This window comes from Scyliorhinus canicula, chromosome 4 (assembly GCF_902713615.1).
Source record: "Scyliorhinus canicula chromosome 4, sScyCan1.1, whole genome shotgun sequence".
NCBI lineage: Eukaryota > Metazoa > Chordata > Chondrichthyes > Carcharhiniformes > Scyliorhinidae > Scyliorhinus > Scyliorhinus canicula.
This window is the reverse complement of record NC_052149.1, coordinates 53363674-53378809: the sequence shown is the minus strand read 5'-3', so window position 1 is coordinate 53378809 and position 15136 is coordinate 53363674. Positions and strand designations below refer to the sequence as shown.

At 43.8% G+C, this 15136-nt stretch overlaps 1 protein-coding gene across 2 annotated transcripts in view; it reads right to left on the bottom strand.

Moving 5' to 3' along the window:
* eps15 (epidermal growth factor receptor pathway substrate 15) overlaps window positions 1–15136 on the bottom strand; it is a 234586-nt gene that overhangs the window by 108025 nt on the left and 111425 nt on the right. The gene's annotated exons all lie outside the window — the stretch shown is intronic.

Here is a 15136-nt window from a genome sequence, read left to right as displayed (position 1 = left end):
TTAATTGAAAGTGCTAAATTGATATACTGTTAAAAGTATATAACATACATAAATTATTGGTAGTGGCTTTTATGCACTATGTATGATTTTCACAAACGGGATAATGTTTGCATGATATCATCTAGAAATATGTCCCCAGTGCACAAACATGGCTGACGATTGTTTTTTGACCTATCAGTTATCATTTCTACCTCACAACACATTTTTCCATCTTCGACCACCCCCCATCCCCACCAACACCAATAACCTGATGGTTTTGAGACTCACCGTTCGTTGGGTGGAGAGCGGTGCCGTGGAGATTTTAAACAATCTCTTACCACTCGCATCATCTTTGCAGCACATTCTGCTTCATTCTAACTTGGCACTGAGCTTAACATTACAAATACGGGGTTCAAAATTAAATGAAGATACACTGAGTGTCGAGAGTGTATTTCACGACTGCAGACCTGCATGATATAATCAGCGAAGGCTGATGTTCTCCAACAGCTGCAAACCTGCCCTCCCTCACCATGTACGCAGACAAGGGCTTCAGATTCAACAGAATCAGTTCAGGTACCAGGAAATAGCAGTCACGTGAAAACTTCCCCAGCTCGAGAGACTCTCCAATTAATCATTCATTTCATTCACTATTGACAGGGTGTAGGCTGTGGTGATGGGGGGTTGGGGGGGGGGGGGCAGGAAACAGGAGGAAAGATTGTGGGGGATGGTCTCCTTGATGCTCCCACGAGATGCCCGATTGGGCTTTCAGAAGAATTTAAATGGACAATTCCCTGTGTGCAATCCCACTCAATTACACTACAACTGCTGCTTGCTGAGGAAACTGAATATATAAATAGCAGGAGGCTACTAAGCCTGTGTGCCAGTGGGTGGGGGTGATTTACACTAGCCAAGGAAGCAGCAGCAGAGGGTGACGAAACAAACAGGTCAATTGAGGAGGTTATGATTCAATAAGAATAAATCAAAGACTGCTTAATAAGTGTCGGAAATGAAATGGAAATATAGGTATTAAAGTCTCAGGTCTATTTTTGGCACTATTAAGTCAACGCATTAGCAATCATTCAGAATCTCTTTTTAAAGCCTCTGGTTTAGAGGCTGCCACAGGGTTTCACAAACCACTTATCTTTACATTCTAGCCTCTGCCGTGCACTCGACATAGCTCTTAAGAATTTCTTCAGGTCGTAAACATTATCTAAACTTCAATTTATGCTCCATGCATTATTGACCACTCTAATTAAAAGATTTTCCTGGACAATTCATCAGTCAACTGTCAAATCAAAATGATGAGGGTATTTATTGTGTAGATACTTCACAATTAAAATACAATTTACTAGTGTTTTAATAAAACAACGAGGTCCTACAGAGGTGAGTTAAGGTCGGTTAAGAACAGAATATTTTATTTATTTTTAAAAAGTTAATAATATCCCCAAATTAAGTATTTATGTAGATCATATGCCACAATTCTCGGTAGGAAAAATTTATTTCAATTTACAGGAAGTAGTTCAACAACAACTTATAGTTATATAGTACTGTTAACATAATGAAATGTCCTACAACGCTGTGTAGGAGCATTATAAAACAAAGTATGATACCAGGAGATATTAGGTTAGATGACCAAAAGCCTGGTCAAAGAGGAGATATGGCTGAAGTAATGTCAATAGTCTTCAGCCGAATGGATGATCCATTTCGGCTTCCTCTGGAGGTCCCCAGAATCTGAGTTGTCAGTCAATTCCGTTCACTCCACAAGATGTCAAGAAACAGCTGAAAGCACTGGATACCACAGCGGACAATATTCTGGCAATTGTACTGAGGTCTTGTACTCCTGAACTTGCCGCGCTCCTACCAAGCTGTTCCAGTACATCTACACATCCAGCTGGCAATGTGGAAAATTGCCACGGTGTGTATGAGGTCAGGAGCTGAGAGACCCTGACGGAGTCCAAACTGAGCGTCCGTGAGCAGGTTATTGCTGAGCAAGTGCCGCTAAGCCCAGCCAAGCTGTTCCTGTACAGCTATAACACTGGCATCTACCTGGCAATGTAGAAAACTGCTCAGTTAAGTCCTCGACCCAAGACACAGGACAAATACAACCTGTAATGTTCTTGTCGGATGGCCAGATTTATATAAAAAGAACACCTTGTAGCTAAAGCTATAAATGATTTATTAACATTTTGTTTTTTTTAATAAATTTAGAGTACCCAATTAATTTTTTCCAATTAAGGGGCAATTTAGCATGGCCAATTCAGCATGGCCAACTCACCTACCCTATACATCTTTGGTTTATGGGGGTGAAACCCACCCAAACACAGGGAGAATATACAAACTCCTCACAGACAGTGACCCAGGGCTGGGATCGAACCTGGGACCTCAGCGCTGTGAGGCACCAGTGATAACCACTGCACCACCGTGCTGTCCTCTAAATGATCTATTAACATTAACTGTGGGTAAAGTATATACAAAACAACAAACGAATAACAGTAACATCAAGCACAAGCAACCTCTCTCCAGCTTCCTCCAATCTGAGGCGCCACCTGACTCTAACATTCACTTACATCCAAGTGAGACTCCTAGTGGTCAGTCAATGAATTACAACATAGCCATGATATCACTACATCACCTTTCCTTTGAAGGAATACCTTAATTTATAATCAGTATATTTACATGTGGTATCATGAGCCTATGAGTCTAACAGTATTAATTTGGTTTGATAAATATTTTATACACAAGAACAGCAACCATAGTACGTACAAATACTCCAGTCTACAAATTGAGTGGATCAGGTTTTCTTCTGACTCTGCTTGATCTTCTCAAAGTTTGACCTTGCTGCTCAGAACTTGTAGATTCAATTTTCTCCATGACATTCCCATGCTCAGGAACTGCTGAACTATCTGACACTGCAGCTGGCGTTAATTTTGACGCAGATTCATCATCCATCACGTTGTTGTGAAAGTCTTTTCTGGTTTTCAGGAGTGCGCGATGATTTCTTCTTAAAACCAATCCTCTGCCTGTACATTGTATGAACAAGGTGTTACTTCTTCAAGTACAATGGTTTTTCTTGACCAATTGCCTGAATCTTCTACTCTCACAATGTCATCACTACTCAGAGGTGGTAAGGTTTCTAGTATGGTAGTGTGGCACGCAACCTTCTAATCATGAGTAACTCAGCTAGCGATCTATCATGTGACAATGCTGACGCTCTGTAACTCAATAATGCGAGATATGGATCAGATTGGCTGTCCATTGCTTTCTTCAACAATTACTTAACAATACGTACACCTTTTTAAGCTTTTCCACTGGCTTGAGGGTACAACAGACTCTACGTGATGTGATTTAAATCATACGTGACTGCAAAGTGTTGCCACTCTTTACAGCTAAAACAAGGACTGTTGTCACTCAGGTTGACTTGCAGAATTCCACATCTAGCAAAAATTTACTTGGTATGCAGTAATACACTGCTTGCCATTCTGCATGACAGTAGAGCTATGTTGGGATAGTTTAAAAAATAATCTTTTCCACATAGGTGAAAGAGATCAATAGTTGCTTTTTGCCATGGTGGGTAGGTAAATCAGATACTAGCATAGGTTCTCTTGTTTGCTTGCAACAATGCATCTGGCATGTGTCACAAAAACTGACCATCCTGTCAATACCCTGGTTTATACCTGGCCAGGAAACAGAGTCACAAGCTCTCCTTTTACATTTTTTCAATCCCTAGATGTCCTGTGTATTCTCTTTAGTGCTTCTTTGCGAAGAGATTGAGGTATGACAATAGTGTTCAAAGTACCACTCCAATAATGATACTGAGTTCAGATCTTATATTGTAGAACTCCATACATTGACCTCTGGGTCAGTGTGAGTTAATGTTCCTCGTCACCTCTTGAAGAGTTTGATCCTTCCTCGTCTCTTCTTGGATCTCACGTTGTTTTGTGTCTGATACTGGTAATAGTACGGAAATAAGATTGACATGCAGATCTCCATCTTCAGCAATTTCACGACTAATACTTTGTATCAGCGCTCTCGATGCTGCATCTGTTAAGAACAAATATTTGCCTGGCGTGTAGATGAGATTGAAGTCATAGCGTTGTAACTTCATCATCAACCTCTGACTGCCCGGAGACATCTGAGATTTCTTTTGATGTTGCCAGAAACCCTGAGATGCGTCAGGTTCTGTAAAGAATTGTGCACCAGCCAGGATTAGGAAGACAGTGCTTCAGAGGGATCGGCAGTCGGGGGGAATGGCGTTGCCAAGTCTGATATGTTATTATCGGGCAGCGAATGCTGAGAAGATGTTGGGATGGTTTGGGAATCCAAAGGCTTTATAGGTGGGGATGGAGTTGGACACAAATAGGGGGTCGGGGCCAAGCGCGATGGTAAATGCTTCTCTAACTCTTTCTCTGGGGAAGTACTCAGGGAATCCGGTGGTGGTCTCCACACTGAAGATATGGAGACAATTTCGGCAGCACTTCAAATGGGGGGCAGTATCAAAGTTGGTGCCGGTTTGTGCGAACCATATTTCGAGCCGGTGAGACTGGATGCTAGGTTTAAGGGATGAGAGGAGAAGGGGGTTGCTGTGATGAAGGATTCGTTTTTGGAGGAGCAAATTGAAAGCTTTGAGGAGCTGGCGGCGAAATTTAGACTTTCGCAGGTGGATACATTTCGATATTTACAGGTGCGCGACTTTACAAAGAATATCTTTCCAACGTTCCCGGTGATGCCACTATCTCATTGCTGGAGAGTGTTTTGTCACTGGCAGGGTCGGGGGGGGAGCAGCTCGGGGGTTCATTGAAGTCTTATAGCAGAGGAGGAGGTATCTGTGGAGGGGGTTAAGGCTGAGTGGGAGGAGGAGTTGGTGTCTGAGAAGGAGGAGGGGGTGCGGTGTGAGATTCTGCGTAGGGTGAACGCAACGTGAACAGGCTATTTGTAGGGGTGGAAGAGGAGTGTGAGCATTGTGGGAGGGACCTGGCTAACCATGTGCACATGTTCTAGTCATGTCCTAAGCTCGTTGGGTTCTGGGTCTCCTTCCAAGGCACCGTGAACTGAGGTCTCATCTCCTCAGGGCCATATTCGGGGTGTCATATCTGCTTGAGCTGCAGACTGGGGTGGGAGCTGATGATTTGGCCTTCGCCTCACTGATTGCTCGAAGGTGGGTGCTGATGGGTTGGAGGTCAGCATTTCCACCCAGCGCATCGGTATGGGGATCTTATTGAATTTCTGTATCTCGAAAGTAGATGTCATAAATAGAGTCACAGATGTTTACAGCATGGAAACAGGCCCTTCAGCCTAGCTTGTCCATGCCGCCCAGTTTCCATCACTAAGCTAGTCCCACTTGCCCGCATCTGGCCCTTATCCCTCGATAAGAGTCATAGATGTTTACTTAAGGGTTTTACCAGAGATGGCAACCATTTATCTTATACTTTGAAGAGCTGGTCACTGTTAGTTGTTAGGGAGAGGGGCTTGTTATTACCTATTATTGTTTTGTTATGTATAAAATTAGAAAAGTTGAATAAAAGTAGTTTTTTAAAAAAGTGTGGCGACTGGAAGACTTTAGAAACATTGGATTCTAAGTGTTGGGCAATTTAAGGGTTAAAAGCCTGGGGTTAGAGTGTGTTTGACTGCAATGATTATGCTTTTAAAAAAATAATTCTATTTTTCAGGGCCTAGGCGTTTTAGCAGCCAGAAGGGAAAATTCACAAAGGAATGTGTTTTTCAGTCTGGACTAAGGGGCCGTGGTTTGACTGGGAAAGTACCTGGGGAGTTAATGTACATTACAGCCTGCAGAGATCATTTGTTTTTCAGCTTGGGGAAATTAGGTCATTGCTAGGTGGAGCCCAGGAATACAGAAAGACATTTTGAAAAGCTTCAGAGGGACATTTTAAAAAGCTTTAGAGAGGCAGTTTTTTGAAGAAAGCTTTGGAGAGAGCAGGTGAACTCTGATCTGCCTGATTCTGAGTCCACAATTCGCCCACAGTAAGATAGTCTGAGAGGTGTACGTTTCTTTTCTTGTGGTTAAATGGGAAATTGGAAATGGAAAATGGAAATGGGACTATAAAATGGGAAATGGGAAATGGGAAATTGAGTAGTAGTGTTGAAGGGGTAATTATAAGCTGTTCTTTTCGGATGTGAAGTTAAAAAGTTTAATATTGTATCTATAATACAATATACAGTTAATAAATACCAACACCCTATTTTGTTCATGCAATCACTCCTGGAGCAAATCATTCTTTCCACACAGTCGTCCAAATAAACTAAAATATTGAGGTTTCGGTCCAGTATCCGAGACACTGTTGGGGTCTGGTCTGGAATCATAATAACAGTACTATTAAGCGGCACTTACTCAGCAATAACTAGCTTACAGACGATCAGTTTGGGTTCCGCCAGGGTCACTCAGCTCCTGATCTCATTACAGCCTCAGTTGAAACATGAACAAAAAAACTGAATGCCGGAAGTGAGGTGAGAATGACTGCCCTTGACATCAAGGCAGCACTTGACCGAGTATGGCATCAAGGAGCCCTAGCAAAACTGGAATCAATGGCTATCAGGGGGAAATCTCTCCGCTGGTTGCAGTCATACCTGGCACGAAGGAAGATGGTTGTGGTGGTTGGAGGTCAATTATCTTATCTCCAGGACATCACTGCAGGACTTCCTCAACGTTGTGTGTAGGCCCAACCATCTTCAGCTGCTTCATCAATTACCTTCCTTCCATCATAAAGGCAGAAGTAGGGATGTATCTGATGACTGCACAATGTTCAGCACCATTTCCGACTCCTCAAATACTGAACCAGTCTATGTCCAAATGCAACAAGTGCTGGACAATATCCAGGCTTGGGCTGCTGACAAATGGCAAGTGACACTTGCGCCGCACAAGTGCCAGGCAATGACCCAATCCAACAGGACAGGATCTAACTACCACCTGTTCTGGAAAATACAGAATGTGTCATTTGAAACATAGAAGTCTGCCAATATCTGGTCTGGGAGAGTGCAGGGAAAGATCCCACAAGAGGTTGGTGGCAGCTGAAAAGAGCAGAAACTGGCCAGCTCTTCTGTCAAAAATGCAGTCAATTTCAGTCTGTCAGAATTGTTATTACAACCTGCAGCAGGAGAAAGGGAAAAAGAAAAAGAGAGTTTGCATAGATTTCTTTGTGCTGTGTTGAAGCACTGTGATGTACTGAATAGAGGGGGACCCATTGGCCTGGTTGTGTCCCACCATGCCCCTTTAACCCCGTAGCCCATCCCCTATCGGAGGTCCCGATCTCTCCCGCCAAAAAGCACTAAGCGTGGGCTCCCCTCGCTCCTCCCCCTCCCCCCACGCGCGAGGCAGGAGCAGAGAGCAGCAGAACGCGAAGCAGCAACAGCTGGCGGCCGGGGCACGGCCCGGGGGAGCTCCGCTCCCCTCAAGGAGGTGGAAGGCTCGAAGATCAACGCCAGCAAGAATGAGGAGGAGAACTAAAAGAGAGAGAGAGAGAGTCTGAAGGTCCCTACAACATGTTTTTGTAAATTCACCACTCTGTCTTAGAATTCCCCCTATACCAAAAAGGGGCGATATTCCAAATGGTGAACAGGGATTCTCACTCCCTGACTCCGATGCAGGCTTCGGTGGGTGCTATTCAGGTCAAACTATCTTTCCAAGTTATTCCCCGGTATAACCCATACCTTCACCGAAGAAATTTACCTACTTACCCCTTAATAGCATCGATGTCCTGGGTCCTGCGTTATTAAGGAAGTGAAGTAAGCTAATAACCACTTTTTCAGGTTAAGTTATTTTATTATTATACTTTTTTTTCCTTTAAGTTGCAAACACTTTCTTTACAGAAAGGAAAAACGATTAGTGATTCTGGATGCTGCTGGTTTGTTGTAGGGACCTTCAGACTCTCTCTCTTTTAGTTCTCCTCCCCTTCTCTCCTGTTGCTGTCTCTCTGTTTTCCCTGTTCTCTGTGTTCTGTCCTCTGTCCCCCCTATTGCTGCTGGTTTGTTGTAGGGACCTTCAGACTCTCTCTCTCTCTCTCTCTCTCTTTTAGTTCTCCTCCCCTTCTCTCTTGTTGCTGTTTCTCTCTCTCTCTCTTTTAGTTCTCCTCCCCTTCTCTCCTGTTGCTGTTTCTCTCTCTCTCTCTTTTAGTTCTCCTCCCCTTCTCTCCTGTTGCTGTTTCTCTCTCTCTCTCTTTTAGTTCTCCTCCCCTTCTCTCCTGTTGCTGTTTCTCTCTCTCTCTCTTTTAGTTCTCCTCCCCTTCTCTCCTGTTGCTGTTTCTCTCTCTCTCTTTTAGTTCTCCTCCCCTTCTCTCCTGTTGCTGTTTCTCTCTCTCTCTCTCTCTTTTAGTTCTCCTCCCCTTCTCTCCTGTTGCTGTTTCTCTCTCTCTCTTTTAGTTCTCCTCCCCTTCTCTCCTGTTGCTGTTTCTCTCTCTCTCTCTCTTTTAGTTCTCCTCCCCTTCTCTCCTGTTGCTGTTTCTCTCTCTCTCTCTCTTTTAATTCTCCTCCCCTTCTCTCCTGTTGCTGTTTCTCTCTCTCTCTCTCTTTTAGTTCTCCTCCTCATTCTTGCTGGCGTTGATCTTCGAGCCTTCCACCTCCTTGAGGGGAGCGGAGCTCCCCCGGGCCGTGCCCCGGCCGCCAGCTGTTGCTGCTTCGCGTTCTGCTGCTCTCTGCTCCTGCCTCGCGCGTGGGGGGGGGGGGGAGGAGCGAGGGGAGCCCGCGCTTAGTGCTTTTTGGCGGGAGAGATCGGGACCTCCGATAGGGGATGGGCTACGGGGCTTAAAGGGGCATGGTGGGACACAACCAGGCCAATGGGTCCCCCTCTATTCAGTACATCACAGTGCTTCAACACAGCACAAAGAAATCTATGCAAACTCTCTTTTTCTTTTTCCCTTTCTCCTGCTGCAGGTTGTAATAACAATTCTGACAGACTGAAATTGACTGCATTTTTGACAGAAGAGCTGGCCAGTTTCTGCTCTTTTCAGCTGCCACCAACCTCTTGTGGGATCTTTCCCTGCACTCTCCCAGACCAGATATTGGCAGACTTCTATGTTTCAAATGACACATTCTGTATTTTCCAGAACACACCTCTTGACATTTAATGTCATTACCATCTCTGAATCCCCTCACTATCAAAATGCTGAGGGTTATTATTGACCAGAAGCTGAACTGGACTAGCCATATAAATATTTTAGCTATATGAACAGACCAAAGGAGAGTCACTCACCTCATAACTACCCAAAGCCTGTCCATCATCTACAAGTCACAAGTCAGGGGAAGGATGGAATACTCTCTCTACTTGCCTGGTTGAGTGCAGCTTCAATTACACACAAGAAACTTGACACTAGGGCGGCATGTGGCGCAGCGGTTAGCACTGGGACTGCGGTGCTGATGACCCGGGTTCGAATCCCGGCCCTGGGTCACTGTCCGTGTGGAGTTTGCACATTCTCCCAGTGTTTCTGTGGATTTCACCCCCCACAACCCAAAGATGTGCAGGTTAGGTGGTTTGGCCACCTTAAATTGCCCCTTAATTGGAAAAAAAAATAATTGGGTACTCTAAATTTATTTATAAAAAAGAAACTTGAAACCATCCAGGACAAAGCAGCCCGCTTGATGGTCACCCCTTTCACAAACCTTCACCCCCTCCACCACCGCCAAACAGTGGTAGCAATGTGCATCATCTACAAGATGCATTGCAGGAACACATCAAGGTTCTTTCGGCATCACCTACCAAACCCACGACCACTACTATCTAGAAGAGTGTTTTTCAAACTTTTTTCCTGAGATCCACTTTTACAAACCAGCAGACTGCGATACACACCACATTCACTTACCTTCAATGCAAAATGGGAGCCTGCTTGGTCCTCACAATCTCACTTCACAGGAGGAGAGGGCAATGCACATATCTGGTGCAGACTTCAGCCAGTTCCTTTGTGCCATCTTCATCTGTGTGAGACTGGAAAATCCAACCTCACACATGTAGGTAGTCGTGAAGGGCAATAACGACACAATGCTCATTTTACTCAGCACTCGATACTCTTGGAAGATGCCGGCAGCCTCATGGGCTTTTGGCATGTTTTTAATGTGCTGTCACAGATTAGATACAGCAGCATAGTCTTTTCATTTGGAGTCAGCTCTAAGTTAATAACGGACTCTGGGGTCTCAACCTCAAAAGGAATTTTTCACCCACCACCTCTTTTTCAAAATCTGAAACATCCCTTCTCATTTGCCAGTACTTTCCTGCATTTAACACACAGGTTTTGCGTCCTGATATGCATTGGCACAATTGACAAAAACCATACCTCAAGAATTCATCTTAATATGGTTTTGTTTCTGCATCAAGTTTCTTCTTTGTGGGCTGTTGAGGCTCTGGAGCTTTGTACAGGGCTAACACTAGCACTGCTGTCCTGCCCTCGTATCTCCTGAAAAGCTCTTTCCAACAGGCACCTGCCCACGACCCACCTGCGGGTCACAACCCACACTTTGAAAAACCCCTGCTGTAGCCTAACTTCAATATTTTACAGTGATTAAATAATTAATAGCTAACATTTTTCAAGAGAACGGATTACATTTTCCTCATAATTTCTCATCAGTTCTGTAATAAATATCACCAGTGTGACAATCCTGGCAGATTCTTAATTATTACCTCAGAAGAATTAGATAAGGATTTTTGGACCAATTCAGCCTAAGGTTAGGAAAACCACTCAAGAAGCATCAGACTATAGTTTTTTTTTTTTATAAATTTAGATTACCCAATTATTTTTTCTATTAAGGGGCAATTTAGCGTGGCCAATCCACCTACTCTGCACATTTTTGGGTTGTGGGGGCGAAACCCACGCAGACACGGGGAGAATGTGCAAACTCCACACGGACAGTGACCCAGAGCCGGGATCGAACCTGGGACCTCAGCGCCGTGAGGCGGTTGTGCTAACCACTAGGCCACCGTGCTGCCCTACATCAGACTATAGTTGATGCAGTACTCTCTGCTTACCTGGAGCAAATAATAAACCTAAATTTAGAAATATAGGTGAAGTTGAAGCATAGCATAAAAAGCACAACTTTTCATTCTGAGTTTAAAGTCCCCCGCACCCCCCAATTCAAAGCCGATGGTGCCCTTGCTGTAGTACAGTTCCTTCTGAAATAATATCCTGAAAGCCGTGTTTATTGCGCCAACCTCAACAGTAAATATCACTGGGCTCTGTAAGCACAGACGGTTTCATAGGTAAGCCCAAGTATATCCTCACCTAGCATCTGTACACACACACACCTCAACAAGGGAGAACGGCATGGTGATTAAAAACAGGAAGTACAATTGATTTTCCTCCTAATTGTCGAGAGCTGGAAAGAAATTGCATCATCCTTGCAGATCAGTTACTTCAGCAGAGGCTGGGGAATGAGCTCGGAGTCAGGGTAGTGTTCAAGTGAAGGGAAATTTATAAATTTAAAGATAAAATTCAAGGCCAAGCAGCAGTGAAGCAATTTTGGAGGCCAATGCTAATAACGCATCAGTAAATCAGGTCAAATCAGAGAAAAACGGTAAAAAGTTAAAATTATTGCACTTTATTTGAATGGATGAAGCATTCATAACAAGATGGATGAAATAATGACACCAATGAAGATGTATGGGTTTGATCCACGAGCCATTACAGAAATATGGTTGCATTGTATCCAAGGGTGGGAAGTACATATTCCAGGGTATTTGATGTTTCAAAGGGTCAGGCAAAATTGAAAAGGAGGCGATAGCTCTGATAATAGGAGCATAGTTTGTAGACCCTCTAACTATAGCTATACTGTTGTAGAGTATCGTCAAGAAATATGAGCAGCTTGTAACAAAGAAACTACAATAATTGTGGGATATTTTAATCTTCATATAGACTGAATAAATCAAATTGACAAAAGTAATTTGAAGGACAAATTCATGGAATGCATTTGAGTCAGATTCCTAGAAGCATCTGGAAGAACACATGCTGGAGTCTATTATTAAGGAAGTGGCAACAGGACACTTAGAAAATTGAAATATGATCAGACAGAGTCAACATGTTTTAATGAAAGGGAAATTGTGGGCGCAATTCTCCGCACTCGCGACGGTGCGGAGAATAGCGGGGTTCGTAAAATTTTACGGCCACGCTAGTCTGACGCCCTCCCGCTATTCTCCCCCCCCCCCCCCCCCCCCCACGCCCGACTCCCGATACGAATCGCTGCCGCCGTTTTTTTACGGCCAGCAGCGATTCTCAGCTGGCCGATGGGCCGAGTTCCAAGCCCTTTACGGCTGTTTTTACGAACAGCAAACACACCTGGTCTGGCCGTTCGTAAAAACGGCCGTAAAGTGCCGATTTTGAAAACCATGGCACCGATTGGCACGGCAGTACCACGGCCGTGCCAAGGGTGCCATGGGCCGCGCACTCTTTGTCCTTCCGCCGCCCCGCTGTATCACTTCACGGGGCGGCTGAGGGGCATCCCAGCCCGCGCATGCACGGGTTTCGCGCAAATGCGCGATGACGTCATCCGCGCATGCGCGGGTTGGAGTCTTCCAATCCGCGCATGCGCGGCTGACGTCATGTGACGCGTCAGCCGGCGCAAACTCTGGCAAGCGGGCTTAACAAAATTCGTTAAGCCCGCGATGCCGGAGTTCACGGCTGCGGCGTACTAGCCCCGGCCGGGGACCAGAATCGGTTCCCGGTCGGGGAGGGGGGGGGGGCTGGCGTCAAACCCGCCCGGATTTGACGCCAGCCTTACGATTTCTCCCTCTCTGGGAGAATTGCGCCCTGTACTTGGCAAATCTATTAAAAGTAAGGATGTAATTAGCAAGGCAGATAAAAGCGAGCAGTGGATGGAGTATATTGAGATTTGGATTAGGCTTTAGCATATTGGAGAAATATTTTAACACCGGATTTAGGATTAGTTTAATAACAAAAGGCAGAGTATGAATAAACAAGTTGGCAGGCCATTGCTAGCAGCATGCTGCAAATCTCAATGCTGGAACCTCAGCTATTTACAATCTATACTCTAGTCATGAGTTATATGCAAGGACCAAATGTAGCAGATCCAATATTGCTAATGATGCAAAGTTTAGTGCAAAAGTAAGCTATGAAGAGGACACAAAGAGTCTGCAAAGAGATGCAGGTGGGTTAAGTGGGCAAGGAGGTGACAGATGAAGTGTCATGTGGGAAAATGTGGCAATATTCATATTCATAAGAGGAGAAAAACAGATTTTTTTTAATTAATCTTGAGAAATCTTTAAATGTTGGGTATTCAGAGGGATTTGGGTATCCTTGTACATTAAACATAGGAAGCTAACATGCGAGTAACACCAAGCAGTTAAGGGGACAAATGGTATGTTGCCTTTATTGCAAGCAGTACAAGATTAAGGGAGTCATGCTGCAATTGGTTCCCCCCCAAAAAAAACTGCAAGCAACTTGAGAAATAGATTTAATGAGTGTAGCTGACTGAACTGTAGATGCTCAAACTCACAATCTAAATTCAACTCAAAGCCTCTCAGTTCTGGTAACAAGCCCAAGCTCTGGGAAAAGGCAGAGGCCTGCGATTAAAATTTGAATGACGATATTAAAGACACAAAAGATAAATAAATATACACGTTTAATCATGTTCTTACGAAAATATGTAATTGCTTTTTTTTTAAATATTGAGCAATAGTACAGCAACATCCAGTGGACAGATTTTGCAATTACTGAGCAACAAGTTACATAGATAAGTTCTTACGGTAAATAAAGTCAAAGGAATTTATAAAATAATGTGAGGTCATAATTTGCAGACACATGGATTTAGACTTTCTTCTCGGTTGTGCTGACTTCATCTATGCAATTCATCATAAATCTGACAAACCAGTGTAAAGGGTAGAGGAATTTCAAGCACAAAATATGTCCAGCCAAATCAAGCTTCTGCAATCATTAGCACTGGTTTAAAAGACATTATGCTGGAAGCTGCCATCATTCACAAAACTGGTCAAAGCCCAGATCGAGTTTATCACCATGGCAAGTTCCGCATATTGCACCTACTTGCATGCCTTTGAGTTTTTTGTTCGGTATAAGGACACTAATAGGCACATTTCCTACGCTTTCTAAAACAAAAGATTTATGAAGAAACTGACTGCTGTATAACAATGTAACTGGTAAATAGTAAATAGTCTTTTATGTATTTTATTTTAAATAAGTCTTTTCAATTATTTAAAATACAATTACTCAGATCTGTGGACTAGAAACTGAATAAAAATGCTTATTTTTTGTGACTGCATCTGTACTAATAAAACTGAACCAATTTACCATTCCCAAATATATTGAGAAGTATTTTCAATGCAATTTGTTCCCAATTATGCTACTTTATGAAAGATTTTATGATCATGGATGTATAAGTGAGTTTGAGCACCAACTGTGCAAATAATTCAATACTAGTTTCCCCTTTCATACTAATCCAGTTCCTCGCCTCTCTCTCCTGCTTTGCTGTCTCTAAACTTATCTGTAATCCTCTATCCACTTCCTCCCATTCCCACTGCTACTTCCAAGAGATCACATGTCCCTTCCCCCTAATGCATTACCCTCCTCCACATCCTTCCTATTTCCTTCAAAAAGGCTTTGTTTAATGTCAAAAGCCAATTCACTCAATTTTTGTAATCGACTAAGAAGGTGAAAAGATGATTTCTCTTGTTTACATATAGGCATCGGTAATAAGATGATGTTTCATAGTCATAAGCAATTAGCATTTACCATTTCTGACAATCAACAAAATATAGGTAAGAAATACTTGGATTCAAAATTAGTTGAACTATCGCTGTTAATCAAAATTCTCTCTCCCCGAAGGCACAAAACCCCGGTGGTGGAACTGAAGGGCAAATGGGAGGAGGAGCTAGGTGGAGAGTTGGAGGCAAGTCTGTGGGTGGACGCCCTAAACAGGGTTAATTCTTCCTCATCATGTGCCAGGCTCAGTTTAATACAGTTCAAAGTGGTACACCGGGCACACATGACGGCGACGAGGATGAGCAAGTTTTTCGGGGTAGAGGATAGGTGTGCGAGGTGCACGGGAAGCCCAGCAAACCATATCCACATGTTTTGGGCATGCCCGAAGCTCAGAGGGTTTTGGCAGGGTTTTGCTGAAGCAATATCCAGGGTGCTAGAAACACGGGTGGTGCCGAGTCCAGAGGTAGCGATCTTTGGAGTGTCAGAAGACCCGG